The sequence below is a fragment of the Panthera pardus genome, unplaced genomic scaffold, assembly GCF_024362965.1.
Source record: "Panthera pardus isolate Hobbes unplaced genomic scaffold, ASM2436296v1 HiC_scaffold_7, whole genome shotgun sequence".
NCBI lineage: Eukaryota > Metazoa > Chordata > Mammalia > Carnivora > Felidae > Panthera > Panthera pardus.
The window spans coordinates 69552654-69577350 of record NW_026527002.1 but is presented as its reverse complement, the minus strand read 5'-3'; the positions used below and the strand labels follow the sequence as shown (position 1 = coordinate 69577350).

The 24697-nt window shown below is 54.4% G+C and overlaps 1 long non-coding RNA gene across 4 annotated transcripts in view; it reads right to left on the bottom strand.

Annotated features, from left to right (window-relative positions):
• LOC128775342 (uncharacterized) overlaps positions 1–24697 on the bottom strand; it is a 219396-nt gene that overhangs the window by 149224 nt on the left and 45475 nt on the right. For all 4 annotated transcript variants that reach the window (XR_008420068.1, XR_008420070.1, XR_008420069.1 and 1 more), the window contains exon 2: positions 2060–2421. This is a non-coding gene — a long non-coding RNA (uncharacterized LOC128775342). The remainder of the gene's footprint in view (positions 1–2059; positions 2422–24697) is intronic.

Below are 24697 nucleotides of genomic sequence, written 5' to 3'. Positions count from 1 at the left end.
CGCCCCTGCCCTCACTGTTCTCCAGACCCACCAGCCCCCTCCCTGCATGATTCCTCTCCCTGCCCTGCTTGGCCACAGTACTGCCAGCACGACACCCATCACACGGGGCTGCAAAGCCCCACTCACCCAAGGGCACAGGCTCCCTGAGGGCCGTGAGCCTCCAGGGGCCAGACTGCAACCCAAACACACTTTATCCTGGGACCCAGCGTGGCCCCTGTTCCTCCACACAGGAGGGAGGGTCTCAGTGAAAGTCTGTCTCTCCCAGAGGACAAAGAGGGCACCCAGTTGTGAGGAGCCCAAGAGCATTCTGCAACGGGCAATGCTACATATACACATGTACACACACACACACACACACACACACACACACGCCCTTCTAAAGGTCCCCCAAGGAAAAGTCTTTACCCTTCAGCTGAATTGGCATGATTCAGTATAAAACACCAGGAAGCTCTTGGCTTCCTGCTCAGTGTTCTCTTAGCTAAAGATCCTCGGGTGAGCTACATGGCCCCCGTGAAACTCACCGTTCTCAGCTGTACTATGGGAACACCAATGCCCACCTAGCGGGACTGTTGGCTGCTGGAGTTATACAGATGCTCAAAAAGACAGCACTTCCCTTTTTCTGTCTGTCCCTTCCAGGAAAACTGAAATAAAACCACGAAGAGTCACTCTCTGATATGATCAAGTGAGATACAGAAATGAGATGCCTACTGTGTAAGGCAAACGTGCTTCCTGACCTCAGAGAGACTGCTTTCCAGCGGGGGAGAAAGACAAGAGATCAAAAAACCTGCATAAGTGAATACCAAATTGTAACACATCTAGGGGCGCCGACTGAGAGCAGGGTGGATAACCAGAGGGACACTATTTCCATCCATTAGGAGGTCAGGGAAAGCCTCGCTGAGAAGTGCCATGGGGCACGAGCGGCCCTGGGAACCCCGTCCAAATCAAAGCCCAGGTCCCACCTCAGTGCGGTCTTGGCAACCAAGTGCCAGGTGGCCCCGGGTGACCTGCACTCGGGGCACTGGCTGTTTGAGTCGCTGTTCTCCCGCGGGCGGCCTGACGCTAAGGCCACATCCCTCAGGGTCACCAATGTCACAGGGGGCCAGCCTGTTTCCTGCAGAACCCCCACAGACCTTCAATGCCATGTCCAGCCCGGCACTCCCTCCCTCACACGGACGCGAGGCTCCCTTCCCTGGCCCACCAGACCTCCCCACGGGCTCTGGCAACAGCGACCTTAGACCAACTGCCTGTGCCAAACCGCGGTACCCGGAGTGAAGCCCAGCACGGGCCACCTGGCTCTGGTTCGCGGCCCAAACAACGGCCGACCCTCCGCAGGAGCCCTCCCCCAGCCAACGGTGACCCTACCATGTGCTGAGCCTTTGCCGCGTGCCGGGCCCCGTGCTGGGTGTCAGCGCGAGCGTCTATTTTGTGATCCTCAACACGACCCCGGCAAGAGCAAGGGCACACATCACCGCCACTGAACAGAGAAGGGAGAGGCAGGCAGCGGCCACTCGGCCCGAGGCACACAGCAGGGGTGGGTCAGAGACTCAAACCCAGGCTTCCTGGCTCCACAGGCACCCCACAAGCATCCAACAATGCGTCTCTCACGCTGAGCACAGAGGCGTGCCTTCCGTCCCTACTCACTCTCAACGCCCTAATGCCCTTTCTGCAGCCAGAGACGCTACATGCCAGGCACCGTGGTAGGTGTTCAAAACACACTTCAGAAGGAAGAAGCCTCCGCCTTCGAGGCCCTTGTGGTCTGGTGAATGGAGACGGGCACACGAACCAGGACATCAACCGAGGCTGGCACAGGTGCGATGACGTCTGCACGGGGAACGGTGGAGGCTCCTGGGAAGCTCCTTCCCATTTCCGTCCGTCTCCCCCAGGCACCCAGCACCCAGGCAGACGCACAGAGTGAGCTCATTCAACGCCAGCTCCCTTGAGGGCCGGCTCCATCACGGTGACCCCTCTCCCACCAGCCAGGCCAGTGTCACCTAAAGCCCAGGTGGACACCTGATAGAACATGCAGAGGACGTGTGCACAAGGAGGAGACAGGCCTTACGTGTCACAGGGAGCCCCCAGCGGGGCTGGCAGAGACCCAACCAGGCATCCGTGAGGAGGGAAGGACAGAGTCGTCAGCCCTCACAGGAAGCCGCGGTCCTCCGTCTCCCACGGGCATCCAGGCTGCAGGGATCCGCCAGGCACTCAGCCAGGGCCTTCCTTAAAACCGCCAGTAGCATCCAGACAGGCGTCGGGTGTACGTAACTCCAGAGAAAGCTTCCACCAACTTTATTCCCCAGGCAGCTGAATATCACTGTAAATCCAAAAGGCTCCGAAAATCCTTGAATGGAGCTCCATGTAACCGACAGGCACGGCCATCGTGAGGGGCATCTTTTTAATTCCTTTCTGGTCCAAAGATCAGGGCTGGGGATGAGAAGAAGAAAAATCAATCTTGTTCGAATCATGGACCCAGAGCAGTAGTCGTGTTACTCTTCCTTGTATTCGACCCTAATACACTTAGAGGGGAACTCACCAAGAATAACGCCCCGGAGCTCTGACACCCAAACAGAGGGGAGGCAGGAGACCCGGGGCCTGCCTCAGGGGAGGGTCACCACACACAGGCACCAAAGACCTCTCAGATCCAGAACCTTCTACTGCTTGGGGCTCCCCAGAACTACCCTGAGAGGGCAGAGGGCACATCTATTATAAAGATGAGGAGAAAACATCCGAGAAGGGGTAGGCGGCTAGCTTAGAGAGTTACTAGTTGGGCCAGACCTGGCATACAGTCCTGAGCTCCCCCCCTGCAGGGCTGAGAGGTCCCGGCAGTGAGCAGAGGGGGTTTGGGGTCAGCTGGTAGGAAGTAGTTCTTTGTTTGGTTTCTTTTTAAAGACAACCACAAAGCTCTGGCATCTCTCCAGGCCTCGTCCTGCACAGTGAGCTTCTTCAGGGCAGGGCCCGGGGCCATTCCCTTTCGTTATTCATGTATGCAGTAATTACTGAACACCTGCTAGGTACCCAGTACTGTTCTAGCTCTGTGGGGATACTCCTGCCTCCCCCGCACAGGGACTGAAATTATTCCAATGGACCCATGGACGCACAGGGCTGCAGGCTGGGCGGTCACCACCCAGCCAAAGAGAAGAGCAAACGCCCTTTACAGGAGTGCCTATCCCTCACCGCGCTAGGTTCCGGCCCACCATCTGATACGACACCCTCCCCAACCCCGGGCCGCTCTGGGACTCCTGCCTCTATTTTCCAGATAAGGAAACGGAGCCACACACAACTACCCAGCTCCAAACCAGTAAGAGTGGAGCCTGAATCAGGCGAGTCTGTCTCCCAATTGTGTGCCTGGATCCGCCGCTCTGTGTTACGAGTGAGGACGCCTACCTGCAGTGACTGTACCTCAAACTTACTACCAGGCGTTTCACGCGCGTAGGACCCTCATTTAACCCCGGTGGCAACTTTATCTGTAAGAGGCTATTCTTATCCAGTTCGAGAGATGAGAAACCTGAGGCCCAGACAGGTTAAACAACTTGCCCGAGGTCACACAGCTAGAAAATCATACCACAGAGATTTGAGATCAGGCATCTGGCACCAAAGCCCAAGAGCGTGACCATCACAGCAACGGTCATTAACAGCAACTGTTTTGTTCCTGCGGCCACAAATGTTCAAACACTTGGTGGCATAAAACAACACAAATTTGTTATCTCACGGTTTTGGAGGTCAAAAGTCTGACCCGGGTGTCACCAAGCTAAAACCAAGGTGCTGGCAGGGCTCTTTCTTGTGGAGGCTCTAAGAAAAACCTTTCTCCTTGGCTTTCTCCAGCTTCCAGAGGTGGCTCTCCGATGCCTCAGCTCAGGGCTCCCTTCTTCCATCTCCAAATACAGCAACATAGCATCTCTCTGACGCTGCTCCCACCAGTATACCCCCTTCACTGACCCTCTGGCCTCCCTCTTCCACTTTCAAGGAGCCCTGTGGTTACACGGGGCCCATCCAGATGACCCGAGCTAATCATCCAGCCCATGGCCCTGCACTTGAATCGTGTCTACAAAGTCTGTCTTGACATGTAAGGTCCTAGGGACGACGGCATGAACATCTTTGGGGGGACTCTGTATGATTCACAGCAACCAGGCCAACAGGGATCCGTCCTCTCTTTTAAGCATTCTTCAGTGACCAGGGGTCACAGGGTGAGCTCCCCTTGTCCCATTTAAACCCACCTGACATAGCTTTTAGACCCAAGAGAAAGATGGGCTCAAAAGGAAGTATGAGTATCTAAATATTAGACTCTAAGAGAGAAATACAGGATAGTGGTTAAAACATTAACGTCTGAAGTCAAACTAATAAACTTACTAGCTATGTCACTTGGGGAAAATGGTTTTAACCCTTAGTTTCCTCATCTGTAAAACGGGGGTGAATTACACATCTCTGCTGTCAGCACAGAGTCCCCTTCGGATCTTCTGTCCCCTGCTCTCTCTCTGCCCCTCTGCACTTCTTCTCTCCCTCCCTCTCTCTCTCCCTCTCTCTCTCTCTCAAAATAAATAAATAGACTTAAAAAAAGAAAGAAAGAATCACCATAAAGTACTTAGCACGTTGCTGGGCACATATTAAGTGTTCAATTAGCCATTTTTTAATTCTGCAAATGGATGAGGCCTCCTGTGAGTCAAACGCAGCCTGTCCTGGGTCTCCCCAGGCTCAGCTCCGGCCCCAGGAACCAGCCAGGACAGGCGGGGCACTGCAATGTCAGGGCCGGGGTCCTGTGGGTCCAGCAGGAGGGGGCAATGACTTGTGGTACCAGCCCCTGTCAATGACAGGGGACAGAGGGAGGGACACGGTCTGTTAAATATTTACAGAGGCCCACGGGCAAGGCTGAAGCCACGTGTGTTTGGTTGGGGACAGGTACATTAAAGCTCTGTCACCTGGGGAAGAATTATTACACGGTCTGCTGGGTGCCACTGCAGCCAAGCAGTGGACCCTCCCGGAGGAAGCGGCCCAGCCCCGCCACGGGCTTCACCGGCAAGAACATGGAGCACTGCACAGCGCGACCTGTCATGTCACCCAACAGTAACGTCTCCCTCTTGGGGAGCATTTCCGCTTGCTCCGCTATGTGATTTTTTGCAAGGAATTTGCTTCTGCTGTAACTGATTGGCCAAAATAAAGAAGATGGTCAATACCCAGGACTGGTTTCTCCTGGGCCGCTGGAATTCTCATGCAAGCTGGTGGACAGACGATCTGGGAAACTCGTTTGGCATTATCCACTAAACCTGAGCGTGTATGTGCCCTGTGACCCAGCAGTTCCACACCCATGTACAGACTCACAGAAATGAGTACCCGTCACTGAAAGATGTCTTGGGGCGCCTGGGTGGCTCAGTCCATCAAATGTCCATCTCTTGGATTCAGCTCAGGTCATGATCTCATGGTTCGTAAGACTGAGACCCGCATCGGGCTCTGCGCTGACAGCTCAGAGCCTGGAGGCTGCTTCAGATTCTGTGTCTCCCTCTCTCTCTGCCCCTCCCCTGCTCACACTCTGTCTCTCTTGCTCACTCGCTCTCAAAAATAAATAAACATTAAAAAAAAATTAAACACACACACACGCGCGCGCGCGCGCGCACACACGCGCACAGAGGAATGCTACACTGTTACATTGTTACAGAGCGATGAGAAGGAGCCACAAACATAAGTCTGAGTGAAAGAAGCCAGACACCAGGGGAGAGCCTTACGGTGTTACTTATGTTAAACACATAAGCAGGTTAAAGTAATCTATGCTGTGAGAAGCCAGGACAAGGTGATCCTGGGTGAGGGGGAAGGGACAGTTAGTGACCGGAAGGCGTCAGGACTGGCTCCAGAAACGCGGGTGGCCTTGCATTCACCCAGGTGCCGGCTGCACACCCACGCGCGGTGTGCGAACACCGGCCAGGCCGCCCGGGGAATCACGATAGATGGACTTTCTAATGCCTGTCAAGGCCCAACAAAATGTTGGTTAACTTTTCTTTAATGTCTCCTGAGAAAGTACGCTGTTGGCAGGCCTCCGGCTTGGGAACGGCCCTCCAGGCCTGGGACCCGGCACCTGCCGGCCTTCCCTGCCCCTCCACACGTTCACGGCCCGCTGCTTCCAGCTGCCCCTGCCCCTGAGGGCACCGAGGGGAGCACTTGGCAAATAACCGTCTTCCGGCCTGGTGACACAGAATTCAGAATCCGGCCTGGAATTGCCCCACAAGAAAATACAGCTCCCAGCCCCATTCTCTTGGCAGAGTCTCCCCCTGTGCCTCCCGGCCCACACGTGTCATTTCCTTCTTGACCCTCCCTAGTTCCACCAGCTGGCCCCCTGCAGTGGGCATTCTGAAGAAAAAGTAGAAACAGGCTGCCTCTATTTCCTACACAACAGAGGGGCCGGGGGGGCGGGGGGGAACCTTCATAAGCAGCAGCCCTTAAATACGGAATCCACGGGAGGATGCTCTGGTAGCTGCAAGAGTCCAGGTGCCCTGGGTTGGCTCAGAATGGTGAGCGGGGGTACAGGGCACAGATCAAGTGCGCAGGTCGAGTGGTCCCTGGCACCCGCATGCGAGAGAAGCGTGGTGGGAGCCAGGGGACGTGTCCATGGTGTGCCTGGCCACGTGGCGTCCCCTTTCTGTGGCTGGGCCCCCGGACTCTGAGGGTGTGCTTTCTCTCTCTGTCCTCTCTCTTCTCTCTGCAACAGCGAGTAGTCCTGTCACGCAAGAGTCAGCAGATGTTGACTCTGGCGCCTCTGGAAGCCAGCCTCGGGCACGGCTCTGGCCAGAGCAGTAACAGAGGGGTTCTCGGCTGGGAGGGTCCGGTCGGGAAGGCTCCCCCACTCTGAGCGCGCCCCAGCATCTGTCCCAGGCGCGGGAGGCAGGATTTCCTCAACGCGGATGCCACAGAAGAGGTGTCTCCTTTCTCTTTTACTGACCAAGGGAGAGGCGGCAATTTCTCTGGCCGTGTTCACATTATGTCTCTGTGATCCCCGAGAGCTGGGGCCTGTCCAACCTGGAGAGATAAATCAAGGAGATTTGTTCCCTGGGAAAGCAGCCGCCGTCCTCTCGCTGACAGTCTCTGTTTTTGCTTCATTTCAGTTTCTCCTCCCCGTGTGCCGGGAAGACGCAGATGGGCTGCTTTGGAATCCCCATGCCTTCCGGCACACGCTCCCCCCCTGCACACACCGGATTCATCACTCAGAGGATGGGGGCGATGAGGCGGGCTTTGGGGGTATGAATCGCAATGCTGCGCTCAGTCACTAGCCGTGGGCACACCCCTTAAGTTCTTTAGAAGTTTCCTTGTCGGGGCACCTGGGTGGCTCAGTCGGTTACACATCCGACTTCGGCTCAGGTCATGATCTCACGGTTGGTGGGTTCAAGCCCCGTTTTGGGCTCTGTGCTGACAGCTCAGAGCCTGCAGCCTGCTTCAGATTCTTTCTCCCTCTCTCTCTGCCCCTCCCTGGCTTGCATTCTGTATCTCCCTCTCTCTCTCTCTCAAAAATAAATAAACATTAAAAAAACTTTTAAGTGTTTCCTTGTCTAATAAAAATAAAGAATCGAAATGCGTGTCCTCTGGGGTTCATACGTGGATGAGAGACTGTATATAAGGTACTCAGCACACACAGCTGCCCACCGCGGGTTCACAAGTCACACGGAGCATCAGCTTCACCCTCAACAGCCCGATGCACCAGTATGTGGCTGCTCTTCTCACCAGTTAGGCTTGAGAGATGCAAAGCGAACCCGGCCCCATTCACTAATGTTCGTAACAGTCTGATGATCCTGTGCCAGACACCCTGGGCTTACACAGGAGGGGCAAGGGAGCCCACACAGAACGAGCCTTTCCACGGCCACGTACCGTCACGCATTTGTAACAGAGCCCCGCTCACAGCTCTAACAGACACTGATTAGAGCCAGTCTTAAAAATACTGGCATTCGGGTTCGGCCAGGCTCCAGAAGTCCCGCACAGCACTTGGGAACTCAACATGTGCTTAATAAGTGTTGGCTGCAAGGAGACCTGGGTGGCTCAGTCGGTTAAGCGTCGGACTTCGGCTCACGTCATAATCTTGTGTTTCGTGAGTTTGAGCCCCACATGGGCTCTGTGCTGACAGCTCGGAGCCTGGATCCTGCTTCGGATTCTGGGTCTCCCTGTCTCTCTGCCCCTCCCTCACTTATGTTCAGTCTCTTGCTCTCTCTCTCTCTCAAAAAATAAATAAAAACATGAAAAAAAAAATAAGGGGGCGCCTGGGTGGCTCAGTTGGTTGAGCCTCCGACTTCAGCTCAGGTCATGATCTCACAGCTTGTGAGTTCGAGCCTCACGTCGGGCTCTGTGCTGACAGCTCGGAGCCTGGAGCCTGCTTCGGATTCTGTGTCCACCTCTCTCTCTGCCCCTAACCCACTCGCATTCTATCTCTGTCTCTCTCAAAAATAAATAAACATTTAAAACAAAATAAGTGTTGGCTGCAATAATGCTGGAAATCATGTCAGTCAAGGAAGATAGGATCCCTGCCTTCAGGGAGCTTCCAGGCTATCCCAAGAGATCCAGAGACATGGAGACAGTACATGTCCGTAATTGAACACAACGGGTGGTGTCCAGGTTGTGATGGTGGGGTGGCAGGAGCCAGGGCAGAGAAAGAGAGGCTGGGGCATACTGAATGTGAGAGCCCCTTGCATATCAGAGCATAAGAAACCTTGGAATAATCGGGTCCAATTCCCTCACTGAACAGCTGAGAAATGAGGCCCAGAGAGATACAGTGACTGGCCCAGGGTTGCTCAGCAAGGACCCTGCGGGGTGCTGGATAAGAAGCAATCTCAAGTATGAAGGTGGGCTGGACACACAGCGCCTGGGAGAGGAGTAGCTTCTAAACTCGGCGGGCACGGGGCACATCAGCAGAAGGCAGCATGACCAGAGGCCTGGCAGAGCAGGTGAGAACCACATCTCCTGAATGCTTGTTCGAGGGCACTGGCTGCAGTAAGTCTTGTCACGTCAACAATGCTGTGCCTTGTGAACCCGTTTTCCAATGAGGACAGGTAGGCAGAAAGGGGGCTCAGATATGAGCCCACGCAGTCTGTCTCCAGAGCCTTTCTGTTTGACCACTAGGCTGTCCTGCCACAGAAGGGTTATGTGGTAGGAAAGCTTGGGGGCAAGGTGACAGGATAAGAAGGTTCCAGAAGACAGAGATGGGGAAGCAGGAGCTAGTTGTTGGAAAGGTCAACGCACAGAGATTCCCCAGGCATTGACAACATCCACAGCCAGACTCTGAACAGAAAGACCCGCGCCAGTGACCGGTTGGTCAGGGAATGCCAGTCCTCGCTATTTTTCCAGCGGGAAGTGACCCACATTGCCCAGGACACGCCTCTCCAGAGTGGTGGAGCGTCCGACTGTGGCCTGGAGGTGTCACATCATCCCCGCCTGGCTCAGGGCCGCCATGACGGGAACGGGGAGGTAGTGTCCCCAAAACCAGATGAGTCCCGACTGCCTCTCCCCACCCACAGGTGAGAGGAGGAGTGCTCCCGGAGAAACCCGTGGGCAGAGCCAGGAGCACGCAGGTCCTACAGACCCTACAGGGGAGGGGAGGCCACACCAAGTGGTGACCAGAGCTCTATAGACAAACAGACCCAACACCTACTATGCGGCCGTGAAACCAAGAGCTTCACCTCCTGAACCCACAGCCACGTCCACGAAATGCGCCCTGCCTCGCAGAGCCAGGGGTGAATCCGTTGGCCTGTTGAAGCCCTTTCACCCAGCAGGTCCTCAATAAAAGAAAGCCTTCTGCCTGCTCAGCTCCCAGCCACCTCCTCTACAGCTTGAAGGTGATTCAGATACTGAGATGAGCTGAGAAAAGTCATGAACGTGCTCCTGCCACAAATAACAAAACTTCGGGCCTGGGAGTGAGTGAGTGAGTGAGTGAGTTTGTGTGTGTGTGTGTGTGTGTGTGTGTGTGTGTGTGTGTGTGTGTGTGTTTCCCTCACTTCCTTTTTTTGCCCTTGCCCACAAAATCCCTCAGGGAAAGGTCAACAAAGACCCAAATGTCATCGGATCCTCATGAACAAAGGGGGCACGGTGCCCTGGACCCGAGCCACTGAGCCATGAGTGGAGCAGGCAGTTCACAGAACAGCAGGACCTGCCCTTGAAGGCTCACCATATTAGAAAAGTTCCAGAGCGTGCATATTCTCCCAGAAAGTAACTTTGAAGGAGACCACGATCCCACACAGGGCCTGCCTGCAAAGAGCTTCACATCTCACTAAAGAAAATGGGCCAGTGAGAAACCACCCATTCGAGGACTAGCCCAACGAACTGTTGTCCACGCGCCCTGGACCACCGGGGAGCCCCACGCGGGACTGTGGCTGTCTGTGTGGAGGGCTCACAGGGTCCCTGAGAGGTATGTAAATTGAGAAGGAAAAAGATGCTCAGGGTAGGGGCAAGGGGCGATGCTCAAAATAAGGCAGAAATGAGAAACAGCATTTACTAATTGCCAAGCACAGAAGAGATCCCTTCTAATTCCCATTTAATCCCCATTAATGATCACAACCAGAGGGTCAGGGCTCCTATCCCAAAATTACAGAAGTGGGGAGAAGTGGGGAGAGCAGGCCCCTTGCCCAATGTCACGCAGCTCACAAGGGGTGGAGTGCAGCCCAGGACCATCAGCCGCACGGTCCCGCGGGTCCACACCTGCGACAAGTCCCCCCTCCCTCCCCCCGCCTCCTTTTAGCATCTGGGTCACATTCTGGGGCCATAAGCTCGATTCCTCAACACAGAGCTTCCCACCAGGCGACCCTGCCGTACCTGCCCTTTCCCACACCTCACAGCCCCCACATCCCATAATCACCACCTTTGTTCCAACTGCTCTTTAAAACCTGGATTAGCTGGGCTTCCGGGGAGGTCACGCTGTGACTCTGGAATGCACTTCTGACTTTCACAGAAACCGGTCTTACTTCAAGCCACACAGGCACATGTCACTAAGTAAACTCGGGCCATCTACCTTGTCCCTGGGGCCGTGGGCAAAACCCAACGTGGAGGGGGTGGGGCGGGAGGAAGAGACCACAGAACAGAAATCCAACAGGCTGGGTGCAGGGCACGCAAAGTCCCCGCTGCTGTGCCATCCCCCGAATGCACCAGGCGGTGTCAGTCTGCCCGGGCTCGCACTCTTGCCACCCTCCTCCCCCATCAAAAGGCGAACTCCACCGTGTCCCCTGTCACCAGCATTACGGGGTCAGGAGCCGCAGGGAGTATATGGGCAACACGGAGGCTATCTAGGGAAAGACAGGAGCAGGGAGGGAGGGGAGGAAAGCAAACAGGTGCAATGAAGAAGCAGCAGAAATTAAAATTCACCAAAAACATGTCAGAGCAGTAGTCCAGGAAAGAAGCCTGACAGGGACCTCAAGTGTCCAGAGCTCCGTGGGAACTGGGTGGCGTTCCAGCATTCATGTTCATGGTGATGTCTCACACACACACACACACACACACACACACAACACACACACACACACACACACACACACACACACACACTGCTGTTTGGTGGGGGCGGGGGGTGTGTGTGAATTATCCCTATCTACCCAGGAACACAAAAGGCCTCTCTGGCCCAGGGGGCCTCGCACCTGAGTGTCTCTAACTATCGCCTGAGGGCCTGTTCAGTACAGATCCCCAAGGTCCACGCACACACGGACGCACGGCAATGCCGGTCAGCAGGCCTGGGCTGGGGTCTGCTCCACAGGTCCGGCAGGGGGTGCTGACGCAGGGGTGCTGCAGGAGTCTCGGGAGAAGCCCCGTTCCGGGAGTGAGCGTGCAGCCTGAGGTGAGTAGTGCGAGCTAGAGACCGTGACCTGCCCTCCCCGACCCCCTCTGGGCCCGCCCCTCCAGGGCTCCTGACACCCAGGGGCTGGGGCTGTCCTCACCCACCCCTGGGAAGTTGTTCTGAGGTGTATCCTGCAGGCGGCAGTTAGGGTCCACCAGGGCGGCTTGCCCGGAGCCCCCGAACTAGAACAAGCAGAACCTGGAACTTAGAAAAGGAATATATGCACTCTGAATTCTGAAACTGGAGGGTGCTTTAGAGGACAGGAAGGAAACGGAAAAGGAGAAAAGAAAAGGCACAGGGTACTGAGCTCTCATTACTGGCCCCCCTTGGCCACACCTCTTGCAAATCTGCAGCCGGGCCCCAAGGAGCACCAGCCTCAATGGACCCCCTGGCTGCCACCAGTGCTAACAGTGGAGGAGAACTGGCTTCGGATGGTGGAGGAGGGGACCACGTGGGGCTTTGCACGGTCTCTTGGCGAGCTGACGGAAAGATGTGACCATGACTGGAACCCAGTGCTCTGTTCACCAGCACCCGGGGCACTCGGCAGGCTCAACACAGCTCAGCGTTCCTGCTCCCTCTCCTGTAAGCCCACAGGCACCCAGAGGGTCACGTCGGAAGAGACACAGCGAGAGCACCGCAGCGCCCGGGCATATGCCAGCAGAAGACCTTCCTTTCGGGAGGGACAGGGTCACCCGACACGTCTCATCACATCACCTCCCTGTCTCAAACCTGCGGGATTAGTCAACGGCCTCAAAACCAGGCCAGAGGTGATTCCGACAGCTAACAGTACAGGGCTCGGGTCAGGGGCAGCGTGCACTCAATGTCCCTAACAGGCAGGTACCGGCCCCGTCCCGTCATACAGGTGACGAAACCACAACACCCATAACACAGGGGTAATAAGGTGAACCATGACTAAAGCCCCACGGTCCAAGCTCTTACACTTGCAGCCTCAGCTATAACCACCTCTGCACTCTGGCCACGCTGGCCACGTCACTGCCGACCCTCTTCTGGGTGTCTGCTCCTGCTGTGCCTCTAACTGTTCAGCCCTCTCGGTGAACTTCTACTCATCCTGCAAAGCCCTTTCCCTCCTCTGTGCAGCCTTCCCCGTTTTCCCATCATCTCTTTGTGACTCACAGCTGAATCCACTGTTGCCACTCCCCCAGTGTTCCCACAGTATGGTGACAGACACCGTATGGATTTCAAGTTCCAAGCCTGTCATCTCCTCTGGCCCATCCGCTCTGCCCAGCCACCCAACATGCAGAACTGGGACGCTCTGAAAGTATGCAGGCCTTATCCTCTCTGTCTCCCTGGCCCCACGCTGAACTGCTGTCATCTCCCTGTAGCCCTGAGCTTCCTCCATTACAATGTGCAAGTGACATTGGAAAGCAACTATCTCATCCTTAAATTCTCAATCTCCCAGAACCCAACGCTGCAGATGCTCGGCAGCAAGCAAATGCTCAATTAACGTTCACACTGGATATTCACTCCCTGCACTAGTTACAGAGCCTGGCCAGAATGATGGAGACTGTTTTAGGGAAGAGACAGCAGGGGGGCACCTGGGTGGCTCAGTCAGTTGGGCATCCGACTTGGGCTCAGTTCATGATCTCACGGTGCATGGGTTCGAGTCCCGCGTCAGGCTCTGTGCTGACAGCTCAGAGCGCAGAGCCTGCTTTGGATTCTGTGTTTCCCTCTCTCTCTGCCCCTCCCTACTCACACTCTGTCTCTCTGTGTCTCTCAAAAATACATAAACATTGAAAAAAAATTGTTTTTAAAAAGGAAAAACACGGCACAAGGATTCCAAAAGAGAAGTGGACGATGATGAATCACCGATTCCTAGAGTGGAGCAGAGAGATGCACGAAGATTCTGGAAGGGAAATGTGGTTTTTGGAGACCCAGGCTTTGTTTGCATTCTGCTTCCATTATTCACTGTGCCCCCCAGGAGGCTTATTTAGCATTTTGAAGGTCTGCCTTCCTCCTCAGAAATTAACAACTGTCCTTACTTCACAGGGCCACTGGGAGGATAAAATGAGATAATCCATGCAAAATGCATGGCGGGTCCCTCACACACAGAAAGCACTCAATAAATATTAGCTAATATTACCACACACACACATACACACCACCCTCCGGCAGCTCAATACATGAACATTAACCACCGTCATTTCTCTGCAGCCAAGAATGCTCTGGAATGACAAACATATTCCCTATGCTTCCAGAAATTAAAAGCAGTCTCCTTTCTAACCATTTCCCAAATTAGTTAAGGATGAGAAAGTGCTTCCTTCGGTTAATTCACGGTGCCGCATAGACACAGGTAGTGCAGGTCAATGAATGAAAGGGAGACGATGTGTGTCACCGGCATTTCGAGAGTCTGCAAGGAGGAGCATGTATTCCGTCTGAACTTGCCTGACTTTCTCTAGAACCCTTGGGAGGACACACCCGAGGCCAGAGGCAGGCCCAGGTCTTGGGACACCACAGACACTCCCAGCTGGATGCCTGCTGCTCCGTGTCCTTGACTAACCTGGGCAGGAAAGCCGAGCTGGCCAACACCAGCAAGCAGAGAGAGCAGAGCTGGGGCCGGGACAGCAGCTCGGCTGTGCAGCCAGCAACAGATCAGAGAACACAGGAGTTTTCTGGACACCCTGCTCTCCTGGGTCTGGGCTCCTAGAAGATCAGAAGCACAGGGGTGGCAATGAGGACAAAGAATATAACTGAACCCACCCAGCACCAGTGACGGCCTCAGACATAACTTCATCAAGTATCTCCCCAGATTCTCATGATGGCACACAGGGGTGGCAGGACTTTTCCCTCACGTGGGACCTTTGGAAACTGAAATGGTCAAGCTACGATTCCAAACCCATGTTTTCTGACTCCTTCCATTAATGTCCTCTGCCAAAGGACGGTGATGACATTATAGGAAAAGGTCACTTCCTCCTTTTAAAATTCTGTAGTGGTTGAGATTATTTTTCAATGAGCATACACTTTTAATACAATCAATAAAAAATACCGATGTTTTGCTTGTTTTCTTTTTTTTTTTTGCTTTTGAATCAGCATCTCACACTACAACTTGTGGATATTCTTCTCCAGGTACCGGAATACCAGAACAGGTCCTGGTTACAGGTCCAAAAGCACCAATGAGCTGCATCCCAATCGTTTTCTCTGCACGACAGACATCCTGCCTGCACTGAGGGGCAGTCAGACACCGCACCTGATTCTCACGGACTCCTGCCAAGGGACAGATGAAGGTGGAGACCCCGGGCACCCGGAGTCCCGCACAGCCATCTCCTGCAAAAAGACTGGCAAATGCAAACCTTCAGTGGGACGCAGCAGGCAGCCCGAGCGCTGCTCACCCAAATCTACCTGGCCCTGCCCCCAAGCCCGTGAACTCATGAGCCAGGGCACAGGGACAAGGGAGAATGCACATTCTTCCCCCGCTACGGGAAAGGGCCATGGAACCACAATGACCTCTCTGAGGTCCAATTTCATGAACTGCAAAACAAGCATTGTTGTGCAGATGGCAGAAGCTAAAATCCAATGCTTCCCCAAAACTCTTCCACCCCAATGATCTGCATGACCAAACACAGAGGTGGTGTGGCACTACAGGGGCGGGGATGGGAGGGTTCCTGTTCCTCTCTAACGTCAATCTCATTATACAAGTTTTCATATCACGGCCCCCGTCCCCATGAGTAAACCCCTCACTCATCCTGAGGTCTGCCGTCCCTGGGAATGTTCCCGGGGGCATCCAATCAACAGAAGGCTATGGGCGCTAACACTAGGCTAAAATGTAGATGGGGGTCATCTGCTGCGGCCTGCTGATTTCATCACGCACCTACTGGTGCGCTCTGGCTGAGCCCCCATCCAGCAATAACCATTCCTTTTTAAATTTTTTTTTTCAACGTTTTTTATTTATTTTTGGGACAGAGAGAGACAGAGCATGAACGGGGGAGGGGCAGAGAGAGAGGGAGACACAGAATCGGAAACAGGCTCCAGGCTCCGAGCCATCAGCCCAGAGCCCGACGCGGGGCTCGAACTCACGGACCGCGAGATCGTGACCTGGCTGAAGTCGGACGCTTAACCGACTGCGCCACCCAGGCGCCCCCAGCAATAACCATTCCTATGCCTGTCGTAGTTCTGCTTCCTCTTACTGTCTTTTCTTCCTTGTGTGGGGCGGGGGGGAGGAGGGATTGACAGGGCACAGTTACTCGCCCCGCCTACAAGGGGATGCGAAGACAGTCTGAGAGGACAGGAATGGATTCAGCCTCACCCTGCAGGCTTCCAGCCCTTCCTGGATGGAGGTGGGGGGAGCGGGGGATATGACGTGGCAGTTACAGGGTTAACAGGAAATGGGGCACATGCAGCAACCCTGCTTATATCTTTGGCAAACGAAAAGTGCTAACGTTCCAGGGCACCAACCACGCACCAGGGCTCTGCGTGTATCACATTTAATCCTTGCCACAACCCAAGCAGGTTCACGTTACATGTCAGGACGCCGCCAAGGTCCAGGGACTTTAGGTTGCTCTCTCAAGGCCCCACAGCTGGTGAGGGGGAGAAGGAGGTGCCTCTGCCAGAAGAGGAGGCTTGCTTCGGCCGGAGCAGGCACGATGAGGGTACCAGCTTCACAGAGTACTTCACCTCCCTACACTCAGCACTGTCTACTAAGGAAGCATCTACACTTCCAGAGAGGGCGTGGGCTCCTCCTCCTGTCCACCCTCTCTCCTCCCAAGGAGGCTGACCCTGTGTGGGTGTCTGTCTCAGGAATCCTTCTTTGCCTTGCCCTTACCCCTGGAGGGTCCCCACCATGTTGGGCCTTCCCTGGCTTGCAGCCCCCCCCCCCACGCCGGTCTCTGCCTCTCCCCGGGTCTCTCCAGAGGATCTCCCTCGGTGCTCTCTCCTCTCCTCCAAGCACAGCACTCATGGGACTGAGGGTGCCCCCTAATCCACTATGACCTCAATGGGACTAAACAACATCTGCAAAGACCCTGTGTCCAAACACAGCCACATTCTGAGGTCCCCGCAGACATAAAGGTGGGGGAGGAGGGGATGGTATTCAAGCCAGTATGGCTGTCTCCTGTGGCCTTCTATTATAAAGTAAAATTTGGCAGGAGCGCCTGGGTGGCCCAGCGGGTTAAGCGTCAGACTCTTGGTTTCCGCTCAGGTCATAGTCCCATGGTTTGAGAGTTCGAGCCCTGCTTCATGCTCTGTGCTGAGCGCAGAGCCTGCGAGGGATTCTCTCTCTCTCTCTCTCTCTCTCTCTCTCTCTATGTCTCACTCTCTCTCCCTCCCTCCCCCACTTGTGCTCGCTCTCTCAAAATAAATAAATAAACTTTAAAAAACAAAAATTAAGGAAAATTTGGCAAACATTGTCAAACTTCAGATTATGGAGCTGCAGGAACGGATGGTACAAACATATCCTCAAGCTCCCAGGAAAACAGGAGGAAGAAAATCCCGATGGAAAACGGTTGGCGTTGTGTAACATCTTCGTTCCTCTGACATCTGATGTTAGTCAGTTAATACTGAGTAAGGCGACTTAAGTAATTCATACATGATAGCATTAGCATCATTCTGTTATTTAATGATAAAGAATAATGTCAGCTTCGTGGTTTACTAAAGACGGCTTAAATAATTAGTTGTAATATGTAGCATGCAAACTGTGGGCTCATTCACCAGACCCCATCCTGAACCTGGCCCCCACACCCCCGGTCACTGCATCTCTGCCACCACACACTGCCCTAAGCTGTTATTACTGACCTCCATCCGCCAAAAGCAACCCCCTAACCCCGAAGTGTGCACAGAGGACACGGCAGTGCCTGCGGGTGTGCCTAGGGGAATTCTGAGTCCTTCTCAAAGCCCAGTAAATTTGTCAAAAGGAAAAACATGGCACTAAAAATGAGAACTGTGTGAAGGAGGAGGAGGACCAGGGTGCAGAAGTATACATGCAGGGCCATTAAAATGTTACTAATTCAAATGGCGGGAAATTGGTTAAACACGCTCTAAAGCTTCTATACTTTCTGTATAGAACTTTCTACACGTTCTATATAGAACCACATAACTACGCCCCACAATCAGGAAACACTCAGAGGGGCGTATTTCCTCTGGGAAATATTTCCCGCTGGGGAAGGTAGAAGAGGTGGGGGACCAGTCGTTCTATGTGCGAACCCGACTGTCAGCTCCTCGGCCCGGAAGACACCCCACATTTCTGGGGTGGCGCAACCAACATTTCTGATCGTCTCCTTTTCAGAGTGGAGGGCCCCAAGCCCTCAGGCCACGTCGCTGGGTCTTTGCTCCATGACCTGTGCCCGGAGCCCTGGGTGCCTAACCTGTTTCAGCAGCGCCTCACAGGACTGCATTGGGATTAAATTAAATGGGTCACTATTTGCAAAAGACTTAGAACAGCTGCCTAGTTCGTCAGAAGTGCCTTATAATTTTTTTGTTAAGGAAAATATGTATTTTATAATAAGAACAAACGAATTGCGAAAATCCAGGAGAAACTAGCGGACGAGAACAGAAGGAATCACCGAAGCCCAGATACAGCAATAATGCCCTCTCCTGACGTGCTCCTCTCATAATGGCTTCTGGGTGACTTCCCACCCTCCGTGAAGGCGCCGCTCAGACTCACCAAGCAGCAGCACGCGGTAATTTCATTAGGGGGTGGGCGACCTAGAGCCTCTGGCACGTTTATATTAAGGCAGATGCCCCGTGAGGGGCGACAACTTAGAAGATCTCGGGTTCTTCCAGATCCCATGTCAGCACTCCACCCCCACCGGGTCCCAACCCCCCCCCCCCACCGAATCTGCATTAAAAAAATGACACTGCACAGCCTCAAGGGCAGGCCTCGAAATTCATTTTTCACCTGGAGCCAAGGCCAGCCGGAAGGGCATTACCATCCCAATGGCCTGCCTTTGTCAGAGGAGGGCAGGAGAGCAGGATGGGAATGCAGGAAAACACTGCTGGTTCAGCAGAGCCCTTCCAGACAGAGCATCCCCAGGGAGCACCGGGAGGAGGCAGGCATCTGGGGCACACCCTCATTGTCATTCCAGCCTGGACCCCAGGACAGTCCCCAGGAATGTGCACCTCAAGATCAGAGATAACACTCCCCGCGAAATTTCTCACCTCTCAGCGGAGGAGGGAGTGCGTGGGGGTCTTTCAGGCCGAGGAGCTGACAGTGGGGTTTGCACATAAAAGGACCGGCAGGCTGCAGAGTCCTGGTCCTCCCCACCCCCCCCACCCCCCCACCCCGCTTCCATCTTCCCCAGCAAATGAGGCCCTCCCCCAGCATCCTCCTCCCGGAAAACTTGGCCCTGGCTGAGGCCAGACACAAGCTCAGGCAGCATCCCCAGCCACTCGTCACATTCTGGGTGCCTGAGCTCCGGAACAGGACTGCGCAGGGCATCTGAGGCCAGCTGGGCCAGGCCCTGTGCAAAAGTTACCTGATAGAGCCTTAAATAAGGCTAAACAGATGCAGAGCCCACGCTTGGCCCAGGTATTTGTCAGGCCCAGCTGATGACAACAGGGGAGCTGTTCTAGCTTGGGTTTAAGGAGGCATATCATCCTACACAGTGGACCCAAACCTTATACACATACACACACACACACACACACACACACACACACACCCTCACAGACACAGTGTACCTCCTGCTAAACTGGCCCAGACTTCTAAAGGAGGAACCTCAAGGCTCCACCATGTACCTCAAACAGTGTGAAACACGTGCTGAGGTCCGGCGAACATGAGGCAAGCCGCTTACCTCTTTGGGCCTGTGTTTCTTCACTAGCGACAGCACAGGTGTCTGTCTATACAGAATGTAACAACGCCAGTGCCCTCCACGAACGCCTGTGTTCACTAGCAGATAATCGAGCCTCCAACCCAGCTAAGACCTCTGAGATGGCTTCTGACACTGCCCCCCCATCCCTCCCCCCGCCCACCCCACCACAAGCAACAGCAGCTCCTGTCTCCATGCCCTCATCACCCCGTGTTCGCTCAGGCCCTGTAGAATTCTCCCAGGCCACCTCCTCTATTAGACCAGGCTCCTCTCCCAGGCAGGTGCCTACTTCATGCCCCTGCTCATCTCCAGGCTCCTAGCCTGGCTCCCATCAGGTAGGGGTGGGCAGTGCCTGCTTTCCAAGTGTGGGTCAGCCAGGCCAGGCCCCGGGCAGGTAAGCAGTGGGACTCAGGTTGCGGCCAGGGTCACCTCCATGCAGTCCCCTAGCTGATATCTTATCCCTGGGGCAGAGGCACAAAAGGACTGGGAGTTGTTCCCTGCACAGGCAGCTTCAGAGGGCCTTATCAGCAGGAGCTTGGACCTGTGTCCAGGCAGATGGAGAAGGTGCTGGGCCCTGAACTGGGGCACAGCCATTGCTTCCAAGCAGCTTAAAGAAATAACAAACTCCAACAGACCAGCAATTTTAAAACAGCAGGGTAGGAGGGATAGGGGTCCCAACCCTAACGCACCTGCAGGTTAACGCACCTTTAGGCCACCCTTCCCAGGGTTCCCCGAGCCACCTGGTGGATGAGGAAGCGGTGGCAAGACACCTGCCAGGGCCCCCACGGCTCCAGGTAGCGCACCTGGGATTAGACCATGGGTCTTCCAGCTGGCTTGCTCTCTACCACCCCACATGGACCCCAGGGACTCAGAACGGTTCCAGGCTTGTGTGCTGAGCCCCCTACCAGGTCCCCGCCAGCACAAGGGCAGCCTCCGCCACCCTCCTCTGCCGCTCCTGTGGGCACGTGAACTCCAACTTGACTTCTCACTGAATGGACTCAGAACTTCCCAGTATTAGAAGCTCTCTGCCAAATTCAGTATGTGTCAATTACGAAAACGGGGCGAGGGAGGACAAAAGTAAATCAACCTCCCCCGGGCACTTGATAAGTGCCAGGAACAGGCATCCAGTCACTGAATCGCCCAGGAACACTGACAGTAGCAAGTCTTATCACTTCTACTTTTCCCATAGGAGGCCGGGTCCCCGGAGAGCGCTGGCATGCCCAAACTCACGCAAGGGGACCACCAGCAGCCGATTCCAGCTGGCAGGCTCTCTCCCCTCGGCCACAAAGCCTCCCGCATCCCTGCTCACCCGCACGGAAGCGACCTGACCACCAGGTACACACTTTCTCTCCCTCCCCACCCCCAGGGCAAACCCACACCCCACCAGCGGCTTCTGCTGCCAGCAGGATGGGCCTTGGAGTGATGCAACCAGAGTTCCCGGATGGTTTCATGCCCTGGCTTGTGACAAAGGAAGATTCTTCCTCCTTCCACGGCAGGCCTGGAGGATACCGTGTCGGGTGCAGGGCACGGGTGCAGCCAAGCAGAGGGCGCAGCTGGCTGTCACTTGGCACTCACCTGGAAACCAGTCCCAATCTTTCCCCTAGATCTCACTGTGTCCACGCTGAGCCAAAATAACCCAGAGTGACTAAGGCCAGTGAGGCATGGGGACAAGTCTTGTCACGTCAGCCAGCCTTTGCCCTGCTCACCCAGACACCAAAGCAAAGCCCCGACTGTGGGTGCAAGCCTCAGATCAGCCGCGTGGAAGCGTCGTCCAAGCTGGGTGGCCTTATGCAAGTCATTGCACCGGTGTGGGCATTCATTTCTGAGCACTGTCTTAGGGGCTAAGGGAATGCCTACGATGCAATACGAAACTTGGTCCTTGTCCTCAAGAAGATTCGCATCCACTGGAGAAGTAGACGTTAAACAAATGTTGGCATAAGTATCTACTAAGCTAAAAACTGCAGCCAATGCTGTGATGAAGAGGTCTGCCCAACCCCCACCAGTAGTTAATCAGGAGGTTCCAGGTGGAGGTCTCCAAAGAGCTCACATTTACACTGATCCCTGGAAGTTAGCAGGATTTATTATTTGCTTATGAAGAAAGAGAGAAGAGAGAAGCTTCTTTGGCAAATACCACTTATGCAGGAACATTTAAAATGGGCAACTGCCCAGATTAATGAGAGGGGTCCTGCATTCACTTGCAAAACATGATTTTGCTACCACAATCAGATGCAGATTTGGAAAGAAATGTCCCCCATGGAAATGGAGGCGCCCCTTCCTGGAACAGCATGCCTAACAAAGAGTCCAGTGGGGCTCCCCACTCCCCCATCTGCAAAATTCACAAGTTATTCAAAACGGATCTTACAAATCAATGAGGAAAAAAAACTGCTAACACCCCAAAGGAAATGACCAGTTGACAAAACACAAACAGGCAATACACAGGAAAAGCTGGTCCATCAAGAACATCTTTTGTTTTGGGGCCTTCACTCCAGGTTGTAGAGTTTGCTGCATTCCTCAGGATGTTCACGCTTCAGGACGCGGTCTCAGCAGCCCCTAAGAGCCGGTCTGTGGAGGGGCGACTGGTAAAATATTCCTCAGAAGAAATCGGAGAGAATACACCAAGACTCGTATCTTCTGGGGAGCCTCTGCCTAGCAAACAGCCAGAGGTGCAGGACCACATATGTGTGTTTCAACAGGCAAAAGCAGGAGGAGTGCCTGCCAGTCATGCAGCAGCATACACACGCGCCCTGTGCCGTCACCCTTACCGGCAGCCCTCGCCTCTCCTTCACAGAGAAAGCTCCACGCCCCCTAGAAAGGCCACAGGGCTTAGAGTATCCTTCTTGTACAGGTGCATGATCCCATATGGAAAAGCTGCTCAAAACAAGTTTTTAAAGGGGTCCCTGGGTGGCTCAGTCGGTTGAGCATCTGACTTCAGCTCAGGTCATGATCTCGCGGGTCATGAGTTCGTGCCCTGCGTCGGGCTCTGTGGGGACGGCCCGGAGCCTGCAGCCTGCTTCCCATTCCGTGTCTCCCTCTCTCTCTGCCCCTCCCCCGCTCACACTGCCTCTCTTACCCAAAAGTAAATAAACATTAAAAAAACAAGTTTTTTCAAGCTTTGAATGGCACGGGGAAATGGTCTTGATCTAATATGAGATGAACAAAGACAAGACACAACCCTTATGGAAGCAGGAAGCAAGACAGCAATGGCTACTACACAGCCATCAGGATTAGAGGTGATCTGTATTTTGTGCTTTATTTTTTTTTTCCTGCTTTTATTTCATTTTCTGCCTGTATTTACCCATAAGCAAGCTCAGGGGAGAAAAAAAAAGTTTCTTAGCCTCTTAAGTTCCCCCTCAATTCTGTGGCAGGGGTCTAAGCGATGGTGGATCTGAAGGCTCCCTTGACCTCGAGGAACAATTCATCCCTCAAGACTCAATTCAAACAATTCTCTAGTGAAACCAGCCCTAGGCCACCCATGATGAACACTCTCTCCCCTCCAGGGTCCAGTGTGCCCCAGTTAATAGTTCCATGATAGCACCTACTATACTGTGTGTGCTAAAATGACTTAATTATACACTTAGCTGCCCACTAGAACATGAACTCCTTCAAGAGCAGGGACCTTGTTGGCTCTTATCCATCAATGTATCTCCAGAGCCAGGCCCAGTGCCCAGTAGGTAGGCAATGTCTGTTAGATGGGTGGCTGAGTAAAAGGCTGGTTGGGTGGAGGGAAACATAGAGGCTGGAAGAAAAAAAAGCACGGAAGGGTGGAAGGAAGGACAGAAGTACAGATGGAAGCACAGACAGAGGAGGAAGGAGACCGCTAGGAAAAACCGCTGGCAAGAGGTGCCCCACCAACAAGACAGCGGCAGGTCCACAGTGGCATCCCAAAGTTCACATCTTGACGTTTCCACGTGAAGGGCACTCTGCAAGGAGCTTCCCTGCCCTGCAGAAGGTCACACAGCGGGAGGGAGAGAAGCAGCCATATGGCGCGGTGATAAAGGCCACAGGAGAGTGAGAGCTCCGGAGCGAGGACCTGGCTATCAATTCCTCTGCCCTACCAGACTCCCCACCCGGGGAGTCTCCCCAGGGTGCTCCTCCGGCTCCTAAAGCTCCCAGGAATCCCTTCCCTAAGGGTCCCAGCCCTCTTCCTGCCTTCTGAAGGGACCTCTGGCAGCAGCCCGTTGCTGGTCCCATACCGCACCCCTGCGCCCACAACCGAGAACCAGCGTGGCCAGGACGAGCCCTGCTTCCTGCAGCCTCTTCTCTTCCTCCTCTTCTCTCCAGCCCACAGCCAGCTCCCTCCACAGAGCCGCCCAGTGGCTCCCGAGAGTCACCTGCCCCGATTGGCTGCTGGCAGCCGCAAGCCGGTCACGGGGCGCTGCGTGAAAGGAGGTGTTCAAGGAGTTCTGTCACCCAGCAGCTCGTACGGAGGCATTATTCCTGGGGCTCACCACACCCAGGGAATGCAAGCTGAAGGAGGGGGGAGATGACACATCGAGGGAGAAAAGAGAGAGGGATCTCCCCTCAGGACTCGTGACTCAGCTCCTCTACTTGCAGGGACAAAGAAACAAATAATTGCTGAGGGCCTCGCATGTACTAGGCACTTCATCCAGGAGACTCTCATTGAACAGCCTTTGACCTAGTTGGCATCACACCACACCCACTTTACAGGTAAGGAAACTGAGGCGAGGGCAGATCAGCTAAATACCCTGCCCGAGATCAACCCCAGATGACGACGCCACAGCCCAGATCTGACTTCGCATGGATCCCGGGATCTCAGTTCAGCACGGCCCCGTGTCTGCTCAGCCTAGTCTACCGAATGGGATAACACAAGGAGGTTTGAACGAAATTAAACAGGGCGCAAATGCCCATAAGCACTTCTTAGCAAGAGCTTGATGGGCTATGGAATTTTCCCCAAGGCCACAGTTAGGAGCCTAGGGCTCTATGCTCCAGGCCTAACTGCTGCCTGGCCTTGCCTCTTACTGGCTGCGCGGCCCTGGACAAATAACTGGGCATCTGAAGCCTTCGTTTCTTCATCTGGCCGACAGGGATAATGACAGCACACCTCCCCATAGGCTTCTGCTGCGGATTACACAGGTTAACAGAGAAAGGCACAGGCCTGGCTCATAGAAAAGCCCCTACTCATGGCATCTGCAGGACACCT